The 11492-nt window shown below is 36.8% G+C and overlaps 1 non-coding gene across 1 annotated transcript; it reads left to right on the forward strand.

The window, feature by feature from the left end:
- Positions 1-7792: 7792 nt before the first annotated feature.
- Positions 7793-7899, forward strand: LOC122116343. Its single transcript, XR_006148943.1, has one exon. It is a non-coding gene; the product is annotated as a U6 spliceosomal RNA (small nuclear RNA).
- The last annotated feature ends 3593 nt before the right edge of the window (positions 7900-11492 follow it).

Here is an 11492-nt window from a genome sequence, read left to right on the forward strand (position 1 = left end):
TGTTTCTAATCCAAAATCTTTTTTTTTTAATCTTTCTTTATTTTATTATTTTATTTTATTTTTTTTTTGTGAACACACTCTACAGAGGGGTTACAATTACATGGGCAGGATAATGCGTACATTTCTTATCAAGCATTGCAGCCTCCTCCTTTGTTTACCCTTCACATCCATTCCCAGCCTCTCCCACACCCAATCCTCCCCGCCTCCACCTCTCCACCCCCCCCCCCCCGCACCAACATTGTAAAGCTCGTTTTCGACATGACAAATTGTACTTCTCATTGTTGCAACAAGTCCACCTGTATCCTTAAACGACTTGTTTTTCCCCATCTTCTCTACAAGTTATACTGACATCAAATATAGTGAAAGCAGGGGTTGTATTGTGGGGGAGGGACATACAAAGCAACAAAGAGATAATCTTATAAATGCGTTAGAAACAATCGCATGAAAGAAAAAAAAAACATTTGAATACATACCTTAGGGTTCATTTCCCTAACATCAATTTATCTGACCTTTTCTGCTTGACTCATACATATACTAGATATTGCAAATAAGGGAAACCATGGGACCTATATTTCTTTGGGCCTGGTTTACTTCACTTAATATAATATTTACCAAGTCTTTCCATTTCCTAACAAATGGTTCCTATTTCCTATAAAGTAAATCAAGCAGAGAAATCAGGTTAAGATCTGAAAGAGCCTTTAAAAAAGTCTTTGACCTTGAAAATTGTACTGGGTATGAATTTTTGAAGATATATCCCCATTCAAAATAGAAGGACACATTTTTTAACATTATGTTGGTACTGGGTTTTGAACTACTGGCCTGGAGCTCTATCTGGGCATTAATTCTCAATGTTGGGATGATACCACCTGAGTCACACCTTCACTTCTTCCTTTTACTACAAGTGGAGAAAGGAATCTTTTAGGTTTATTCATTTGGAATAGCTTGGAATTGCAATTGTCAAATTTGAACCTACCTAGTAGCTATTGTCAAATTTGAACCTACCTAGTAGCTAGGTGGAAGCCACTGGTGCTCTACTAAAACTCACTTCTTTTAAAAATAAATAATCAGAAAAAGGAGAAAAAAATATTTGTTCAATGATTTATATGTTGTCTGATAAACCAAATCACTTGCTACTGGAAGATAGAAAGTGAGAAGTTAGAGATGAATACGGAGGGCAAAGAAAAAAGAAATGAAGAAGGGAAGAGAGAGTAAATGAGGGCAGGAGAAGGGAGGATAGGAGAGGAGGGGTGAGCTGAATTGTTTATAAGGTATTATTGTACAATCAGTGCCTTTGCATTTATATAGCCAAAGCTTTATATTTTTGGTGGTAGTAAGTTGAGATATAAAATACCAATTTACAGCTAAAAACCTGTTAGTTTGTTTCCTTCTGCACCAAGGGTGCAACAGTTAGGTTACTGTTACAGAGAAGGAAAGAGTAATCAGTTTAAGTGATTCTGAGAAACAATAATTGACATGCCAGGAATGCTCCCTTTTATGGTGAAGTCAAGCATCACTATTGTTCCCTGATCTAGTATTCCTCTCAACAAGAATAGCAAAAACAAGAGGAAGGAGATTTCTGAGTAATAATCATCTTTCTGTTTACCCTCTTCCCTTGGCCTCTCAAACAATAAAGCCAAAGGAGACTTAACCTGAGCTAGTGGGGTAAATGGGAGAAAAAAAGTCAGTCTAGCTTAATGTGAAAGTTTTAAAATAATTGGGGCAGCGTTTCAAATACTGAAATAAAACGTTTGTAATTATTAATAAAAAGTAACTCTGAATTTATCGAAAATTTAGAAGACTAAAGTTCTCACTCCATAGTGGAATCTGCATAATTAAACTGACTCCTGCTACTATCATCAGAAAATGAAGACCGCTCCTAAACTTCCAATACTAGGTAAATTACCCTCGATATTCACTTAAAATGTGTGAATATGATGCAGAAGTCATTACTCATGTAACTGTAACCCCTCTGTACACGATTTTTACTATAAAATGTATAAAAATTAGAAAAGTGGAATGATTGACAATGATCCAGATGTATTGTACATTGAAATGCACATACACATTATTCAACACTGACAAAATGAAGTGAAACTCCTTTGTATGACTTGCTAAAGATTAAATTTTTTTGAAGTTTTAATACTAAATGACCAGAGCATAAACCTTTAGAGATAAATAAGAGGATAGCATTGACATATTGTTGAGACTTGTGCTCCTTTCAATACACAAAAAATTAATGTGTCAAGTTTGCTGCAAATGTAAATTGTAATTTGCCAATTCTTTTTGCAAATTGCCCAAATTATACAGAACCAAATTCCACTATCCCTTCAGTCTCACCAAAAATTCGTATAGACCTTTAGGTTTCTCGGTTGTTTCTAAATATCTTAATGTAATGCACGGGAACCAAAACTAAATTCTTTTAAAATCATCTCACTCAGACATAGGTATGGATAGATAATTGATGTGTGCAGAATCAGAAATATTCAGAAGGCTGTAAATGAATGCTTAGTAATTTTCTCTCTTCTGGGTCATAGAATACAGCCTGTCCTTGTTAGGAAAATTTAGGAGAATGGAAAAGGAATAGGACGGACTACATCATCAATAGGCGAGGACTGTTTATTGTCGAAAAGCAGGTTTGGAGGTTGTGTGAGGGAGCTGAAACAGGATCTGAGTTTTTATAGGAGGACTGAGCAAGGAGGTAGAGGTTAATGAAAAGCCCCTAGGTCAAGGAAAGCGGGGACCTTTCAGTTGGGCCCACAATGGGATGTTTACAACTGGGATTATATAGATTGCCCTGCCTGCACTTAAAAGGAGTTCACACATACCTGGGATTTGCCTGTATTGTGTATGAGCCTGGGACAGCAGGGTTGGGGTCAATCCTTCATATTCCATCTTTAGATACATGAAATGATAGGGCCAAGTGGGGAGAAGCAAGTTCTTCATATAGGGTCTTTGGATAGATAAAAAGAATTGGGCTGAGAGAGGAGAATCATGTAGGTAAGAGAACAAAGCAGATTCCATCATTTTGAACCCTGGAGTATAAAAGGTGGAGGGGCATCATGGTCTTTTCTGGTTACTTCCAGCTGTCATCAGTGTGTCCAGGAGTCACTGGGGCTGGCGTCTTCAGGTCCAGGTCTGTGCTCGGTCCAGAAGAGTGTAAGCAAAGCCTCTGGGTGCCTGCAGTAATAGGATGTCCTTGACTTGGTCCCAGGTTTGAGTGAGGGCTGTTATCCTGTTAGACAGAAACTTGAAAATGCTGAGATCAGGCAAAAGGCTGACAAGGTGGCAGGACTAGTTGATAAGAGTGACATCAGAAAACGCAACCAGGGAATAATCCAGAAAAGTTCCATTTGGATCATGAGCCTATAACCAGTCAGAAACTAGGGCTGGATTGGAGTAGTTAAGGGCCTGGTGAGAGACCTTGATCATTTCCTATAAATAGCAGGTAACAAAGGCAAGAATGTAAATTCCTGTGCAATTAGAAGTTAGACAGATATGGAAATTAGATGGACAAGCTTCTGAACTTGTTTCTATTGGCCTCCTGGATCTGGTTAATTTTGAAAGGGCAGTCACAAAGTGGCTGATGTAACATCTTTTCCTCTTATTCTTTTCCACCTTGTCCTTGGATCTAGGTGCTTGTGGCTGGGATATGGGCTTTGAACTCAAGGCCTGAGCATTTTCCCTGAGCAATTCTGCTCGAGGCTAGCATTCTACCACTTTCAGTCACAGGGCCACATTTAGCATTTGGCTGGTTAATTTTTGAGCCAGCTTCCACCCTGGCTCTTTGATGGTTAGTTGGGTGATAGAGTCTCAGGGATTTGTCTGCCTGGGCTGGCTTTGAACTGCAATCTTTGCCACAAAAACCCTTTATCATTTCCAATTAATGCAACAAGGAGATCAGTGAGAACAAGTAGAGTTTATGTGCACCCTACCAAGAATTAATCAACAAATACTTGCCAGAACTCTGCAATGACAAAATTCAATAGATGGGATGAGAGTTTGAGCATACCTTGTATGCCTGGAAAACCTGATAACTAAATTATCTGAGAGGCTCTCCTGGACTATACATGTTTCAATAGTATAACAACATAGCTGGCTTTTTCATATCAGGATGAGTAAGGTTTAAAGAGAGTGTCCACAAGAGTCTTAGTGTTTGTAAATCTAAATCAGTCTTTTACCAAGAATCAGCTGTGTGTGATGGAGTCAGGCAGGAGTCCAGTGTACCATGGTGGAGGTAGGATGGTCCAGGCAGGATCTGGGCAAGATTGCCTCCCTCGGATAAATTGTCAAAACTCCTGGTTAGTTACTTACAAAATTATACACAGACGTTAAAGAAACGACTTTAGGTGGACATAGAGAATGACATGCTACTTTTAATGTTAAATAACAGCCAAAAATTACTTACCAACTTTACTCACAAGCTGTCTTTTAAGGCATACTCATACCATCTCTTATACTCGAACTTTCTGGGGACAGAAACAGATATGTGCAACAAACATTTTAAGACAATTCTTACCTCCTTACTGGTTTGTTTTTCATCACAGCTGGCTAGGAGCTGAGCTGGGTCTCATTCCTTTTACTACTATCCTTGAAAAAAAGGTTTTCTTTTAACAAACAGCACATTTGATAGGAAATATCACTATCAAGACATAGAAGAAGATAACTTGTTACATAGTTTTTATAATGAGATTATTATGAACATGTTTTCACACACACACACATTTAAACTAAAGTTCTAAGATGCACTTGTTTTTTTAAAAAATGAAAATCGGCAGTATATTTTTTTGGAATTCCAGTGACAAAGTGATATTTTTCCCAATATGATAAAACCACGTGGTCAATGTCAGAATAGTAGGCAATACCAAACAAAATGCAAGGCAAATTTTGACAAACAGAATTTCAACCCTTAAACCAACATTGATAACAAGAGCAGAAAACCTTTAAATCAATTTTGGGGATGAGGTGGATTAGTATATGAATTAAATATTTTAACCCTTAGAAGAGTGAAGAGGAGAGGGGAGTAAGGTTGGTGGAAGAATGGGGGATGTAGAAAAACCCATCATGTGGTCTTAGTACCCCCAGATAGAGTGTCTTGTACATCTCATTGCTACAATGGGTCAACCTGTACTTTTTCCTTGTATCTTAAATGAAGAAATGCTGGCTTGAATTATGTTGATTCTACTTGTGTAGACACACCTAAAATCACTCACCAAGTCCAAAAGCACACAAATGAAATGCATCTTTTGTCCGTTGGTACAATTGTATTCTACACATTTATTGACAGGTTACAAATTATTCTCAAATTTTAATACATTACAAATACTTTTTCTTATTTTCGTGGCCAGGAAATGCAAGACCTCAGACAGCAATTCTCACTTTAGACTTATCACATGGGTTGGTTAAATGTTGACCTGAGCTCCAGTCTTCTGTGGACTCACTCATTACTTAGGAATTGATGCTGGCTGTTGGAAAAGAGCTCAAGGAAAGATGCCGTATAACTTTATTCTTTACCAGGGTATTCTCCTGCTTTTTTGGTTGTTGAGAGTGTCTACAAGAGCAAACATTCTATGGGGAGCAAGGAGACACCATATGACCTATACTTACTGAGATTTCTGGGTGATTTGCTATCACTTGTACTGTATTTGCAAGTCGAATCTGTCAAAACCTACCAGTTATAAGAGATAAGAGAAGTGCTAAAATAAGCCTTAGAGACAAATATATCTTCAACATATTTGGTTCCAAGCATTCCGTCTAGGGCATATTCAACAAGTAGTGAAACTTGTGTTGGCTGTATCTATGCATCTTTCTCCATGTGTGCATGTATACATGTGTATATATATATATGTGTGTATTTGTATGTAGAGCAATATACATGTGTACATATATAAGGGCATATACACACATATATTCATATATAAATAAATATATATGTGCATATATTTATATATATCAGGTGTTCAGTGATTTAATCTAGACTTCCCAGCACATTGTCATTCTCACAAAGTGTACATGATAAACTGCTCTGAGGATCTGTGCTCACTTCCCCCACTTCCTTGTTTTTCATCCCTGTGAACAACTTCAGCCTACTTTCCATAGGATAGCTTTGTTTTTGTTACTTACTGATATTAAAAGAAAAAGGTTGCTTGTAAAAGGAAAAGATCTTTTAGGACGCAGGTTAAAAGTATTTTATCCATCCCAATGATTCCTATGAGGAAAATTTGTAATAGTACTAAAAGTGAAAAGGAATTCCTAGATCTGTTGTTTTGCCATTTACAATGGCAAAGAATAATATCACGTCACTCTTACAACTCTTAAAGAATGCAAGGGTAACTGATCATCCCTATCATGTTCCCAAAATCCCAGTGGTTCCTGAAGGACAATAGTAGCTCAGCAGAAATTCTAAGTAGCAGACATGGAGCATGAAAGAGAAAGAGAGGAAATAGAGAATGAAAGAGAAATATCATAATACTGAAAGTGCATAACAGATAAACAAGAGCTGTATGAGAATATTCATACTGCTATCTTTAGACTCTACATGTACATTTGAAGGTATTTGATGTATGATAACCCATCAACACCACATTCCTCAGCACCACATAAGCAGAAAATGATGGAAGTGGTGCTGTGGCTCAAGTGGTAGCAATAGCCTTGAGATGAAGAGCTGAGGAGCAGTACACAGGACCCAGAGTTCAAGCCCCACAACCAACAGAAACAAAACCAAAACACTAAACACAAAACCGTCTCTCAATTTTGTGGCCTCAATTGTGTAAAACCACTGTTTCAGCCTAGGGCTAAGATTTATGTGTAGACATTTATCAACACTCCTGATTCAAACTCTACTTGAGAATATTTTAGTCAATATTTTGTTCTTAATTTTGCTCTTTGTAAATTCACATGCACCTATAAAAATGGTGTGGCCATCCCAGTAACAATCTCAAAGTACCTCGTAATGATGACTTATAAAAAGTTGTATTATATTACAACAAGGAAAACAATGCTGCAAATAAAGAAAACCAATAATTAAATATTAATGATTAATAAAATAAAAACCAAATACCATTGTTTCCAGTATTTGAAGTGTACTACATATTAGATTTTACTATTTTCTCATATTCCTGTACATTTAAAACTGGCTAAGATTATGATGTTCAACAAGAGTTTTATAGGCTATGAGTAGTCTTTAAATTTACCCTCTAAGATTACTATTTATGTCTCATCTCATCATCTGTATATAGTTTATATAATCATTTTTGTTCCTCGCTAACATATAAAGTAAGGAAGCCCTAAAGTTTTTACAGAAACTGTGTAGTTAACAAAGTCTTAACTCTTCACTGTTTCTTCATACAAAGACTTTGCAACTTCTCATTAGTAAAGTTTCTATAAACTCTGAAATCTACATACTTAGTTGTATATGTCTGCTACCATAAATCTTAAATACTTTATAGAAAAGTTATATGACCTACCAAACAATCTTAATTTTGGCATATAAGCAAATTCCCAAAATTAAACATATTTAAAACATTAAAACTTAAAAAAGAACTTAACATTTGCTGCAGTGTTCATTATGATAGGTGCCTTGTATAGAATAATTGAATTTCTCCTCCTACACATCTGTTGAACAACAAATACCTGGAATTATTTTGTTTTAACATATCTTGAATTTAGTCTTAAATGTGTGCTTATGTAAGAAATAAATGGTTCTAAAATTTCACGACAAATCTTTTGAACTTACTTTTTGTTGAATTGTCTAGTTTAAGAAAATCAATTCCACTTTATGTATAAAAAATGTTCTGTGCTCAATTCAACAGCACATACACTAAAATTGGAACAATACAGAGAAGATTAGCATGGTCCCTGTACAAGTGTGACACGCAAATTTGTGAAGCGCTCCACATTTTTACAATAACAGATGCTGGAGGGGATGTGGCAAGAAGGGAACCCTACTTCCTTTTTGGTGGGAGTGTAAACTTGTTCAACCACTTGGAAAGCAGTATGGAGGTTCCTTAAAAGATTCCTCATAGAGCTCACAAATGACCAAGCAATCCCACTTTTGGGTATTCACCTAAATAGTCAGCAACAAGACCATATTAAAATTACCAATACAATTATGTTTATTGCAGCATTATTTCCCATAGCTAAGATATGGAACCAACCAGTATGCCCCTCAGTAGATGAATGGATCAAGAAAACGTTGTGAGTTTGTGTGTGTGTGTGTGTATGTGTGTGTGTGTGTGTGTGTGTGTGTATGGGAATTCTATTGTCCATCGGAAAGAATGACATCACCCAATTTGTTACGGAATGGAAAGACTAGGAAAAATTATATTAACTAAAATAATCCAAGTCCAAAGAAACATCAGTCACGTGGTATCCCTTATTGTCAATAATTAATATATGTCGTGGATAAGCAGAAAAGGTCAAAAGCTATGTGCATGTGAATAGATAAGGTGATGTTAAGCTTAATGAACCCCAAGATAGGGACACAAGTGGTTTTTTTTCTTACTGTTGTTTCTAAAGTATTTATAATGTACGATGTGATATTTTTTGTTTTTTATATGGTCCTCCCACACAGAAATAAACTTTTTTTTTTGGGGGGTCCAGTCGTGGGGTCTGAACTCTGGGCCTGAGCGCTGTCCCTCAGCTCTTCAGCTCAAGGCTAGTGCTCTACCACTTCAGCCACAGTGCCACTTCTGGCTTTTTTTTCTTAGGTGGTGCTGGGAATCGAACCCAGGGCCTCAGGCATGCAAAGCAAGCGCTCTTACCACTGAGCCACCTTCCCAACCCCCGAAATAAACATTTTTTACAGTCAACCTTGAAAAGCCATCTTGATAGACCATTTCTGTAAGTGGTAGCAGAATATTATTGATGGCTTTGCAAGGATGCCAGATTGCCTCATTTTGAGATAATTAAAACAGGAATTTAGTCAGCTGTTTTTTTTTTTTTTATCATTAGGACAAAAACCCATTGACTCTAGTCCAGGTGATCACTGTGGCCCAGAGAAGCTAATACATTGACTAGTAATCCTAGACCTCTAAAAACAAAACAAAACAAACAAGTAAAAATCTCCGGTAAGCAAGGCCAGTCAAGGCTCCTATCACAGCCTACATGAAGTCAGGCAAAATACTGAAGCTGGGAGTCATTTAGCTGATAACTAATATATTTTTTATGAGGCAGACTGAAATAAAAGACTCCTGAGAGAGGGTAGGAAAGACTGATCAGAGGGACTAAAATTGGTCACACAAAGATTGGAAAATAGAATTCCTTATAAAACAAATAAATCATAGAAAGCCTGTGCACGCGAGAACAACACAGAAGACCAATTCCAGAAATGCACATTTTCTTAGAGGTCACCTTAATGAATTATCAATTGAAATTTTTGAAATTTAAATATTTGACCCAAGTGGAAGAAGGACAATTGCTCAAGAGAAAGAAAAACTCATCACTCTGTTAGGAGGTCCAATATCACATTAAAAAGTAATCAAGCACAGATTTGTAATAAAAAGAGAAAACAATTATTCGAAATGAGGGTTTCATTTGTTTTGATGTAAATGTTTTTGATTTAGGTGCTAGCGATTACCATACAATTGATCCAGTCCCACAGTTGAGTTGACATTGACTGCAGTATTCCCACATGAAGGAAAAGAGAAAATTTACAAATGTCAGATCAAATGAGTTGAGGATGAAGTGTTATAATAGTAATATATGAGGTTTAGACACAGGTGAAGAGGTGGATTTTCTTTCATAAAAAATCCCCCATTTTTAGCCTGGTGACAGTGGCTCACAGCTGTAATCTTAGCTACTCAGGAAGCTAAGATCTGAGGACTGCTGTTCAAAGCCAACTTGGGCAGGAAAGTCCCTGAGACTCATCTCCATTTAACCACCAGAAAACCAGAAGTGGCAATGTGGTTCAAAAGGTAGAGCATTCACCTTGAGTTGAAGAGCTCAGGGACAGTGCCCAAGCCCAGACTTCAAGCCCCTCGACCACCACCACCAACAACAAAAGTCTCCCTTTTCTTGGACTGCCTACAGCTTTTCCTAACATTCAACAAAGAAGACATTTTATTATCCACTACAGGTAAGTCATATTCTAGCTGTTGCAAATAGAAAGATTTTGTATCTTATGTCAAAAGGTTCATATTTGGGGAAACAAATACAAGCAGTGGTAACATTTTTTCCAGTCCTTGACCTCGGGACCTGGGCCCTGAACATTGTTATACTGGTAGCTTTAATGTGAGCTTGTTTGTTATTTATTGGATTACTGTCCATGACAGGAATTACTGGGTCATAAGGGAGATCTGTTTAGTCTTTCACATAAAGTACGTACTGCACTTCGGAATGATTGAACAAATTTAATTTCCCACCAACAGTGTAATAGAGTTCCCATTTGGCTACATCCACCTTAGCATTTGCTATTGTCAGTTTTCTTGATAATGGCAATTCAAACTGGAGGAAGAATCTCTCTTGTAGATTTGTAGGTACCTTCTAGCTACCATGAATGAATGAATATATGAAACCTATATTGCTCGAGTGTGCATTCCTTTCTCTTAGTATAATGTTCCCAAGCCTTTGATCTTCCTTAAGACTGGTGAACAGTCATCCTTTCTGATGGGTGAATAGAATTCCAGTGTGTGTGTGTGTGTGTGTGTGTGTGTGTGTGTGTGTGTGTGTGTGTGTAAGATGACTATAGGCCTATGAGTTCATTTCTAAGTCTTCCTTTCAACTGTAATTTTGTAATTCAATAATAAATTTGGATTCCTTTCTTTATTACATTGAAGAATATTGTAGGGATGTTGATGGGTATTGCATTGCCAATTGTTTGGGGGCAGTATTGCAGTTTTCACAATGTTATTTCTTCCAACCAGAAGCATGGAAAGACTTTCCATTTCCTTGAATCTCCTTCAATTTCGCTTTTAGGCCTGTAAAGTTTTCACAATAGAGGTCCTTTACTTTTTTGTTAAATTAATTAATTCCTAGTTTTATTGTTGTTTTGTTTTGCTTAGATTTGATTTGATTTTGAGGCTAATATATATGAGGTTGTTTTTTGGGTTTCAGCCTGGATCTTCCCATTGTTGGTAACACAGGAAAACTATTGATTCTTGTAGGTTTTATACCCTGCTACATTGCTGAAGATTAGCATCACTTTTACTAACTTTTTTTGGGGGGGAAGCTATAGGGTCCTTTATATAAAGTATCATTTCATCTGTGAAAGGGGATAGTTTTACTCCTTTCATATTTGGATCCCTTTTATATTTTTCTCTTACCTATTGTCCTTGCTAGAAAGTCCACTACTATATTGAAGAGTAGTAGAAAGAGTGGACATCCTTTTCTCATTCATGATTTTAATGTCTTCATGCCTCCATCGTTAGGTACATGCTTATTTTCTCTTTGTCGTATACATACTCTGTATTATATTGAGGAAAGTTCCATGAGTTCCTAGCTTCTCAGATCTTTCAATCATAAAGGGGTATTGGAGTTTGTTAAAAGCTATTTCTACA

Source organism: Dipodomys spectabilis, unplaced genomic scaffold, assembly GCF_019054845.1.
Source record: "Dipodomys spectabilis isolate Male_0828 unplaced genomic scaffold, ASM1905484v1 ptg000131l, whole genome shotgun sequence".
Classification (NCBI taxonomy): Eukaryota; Metazoa; Chordata; class Mammalia; order Rodentia; family Heteromyidae; genus Dipodomys; species Dipodomys spectabilis.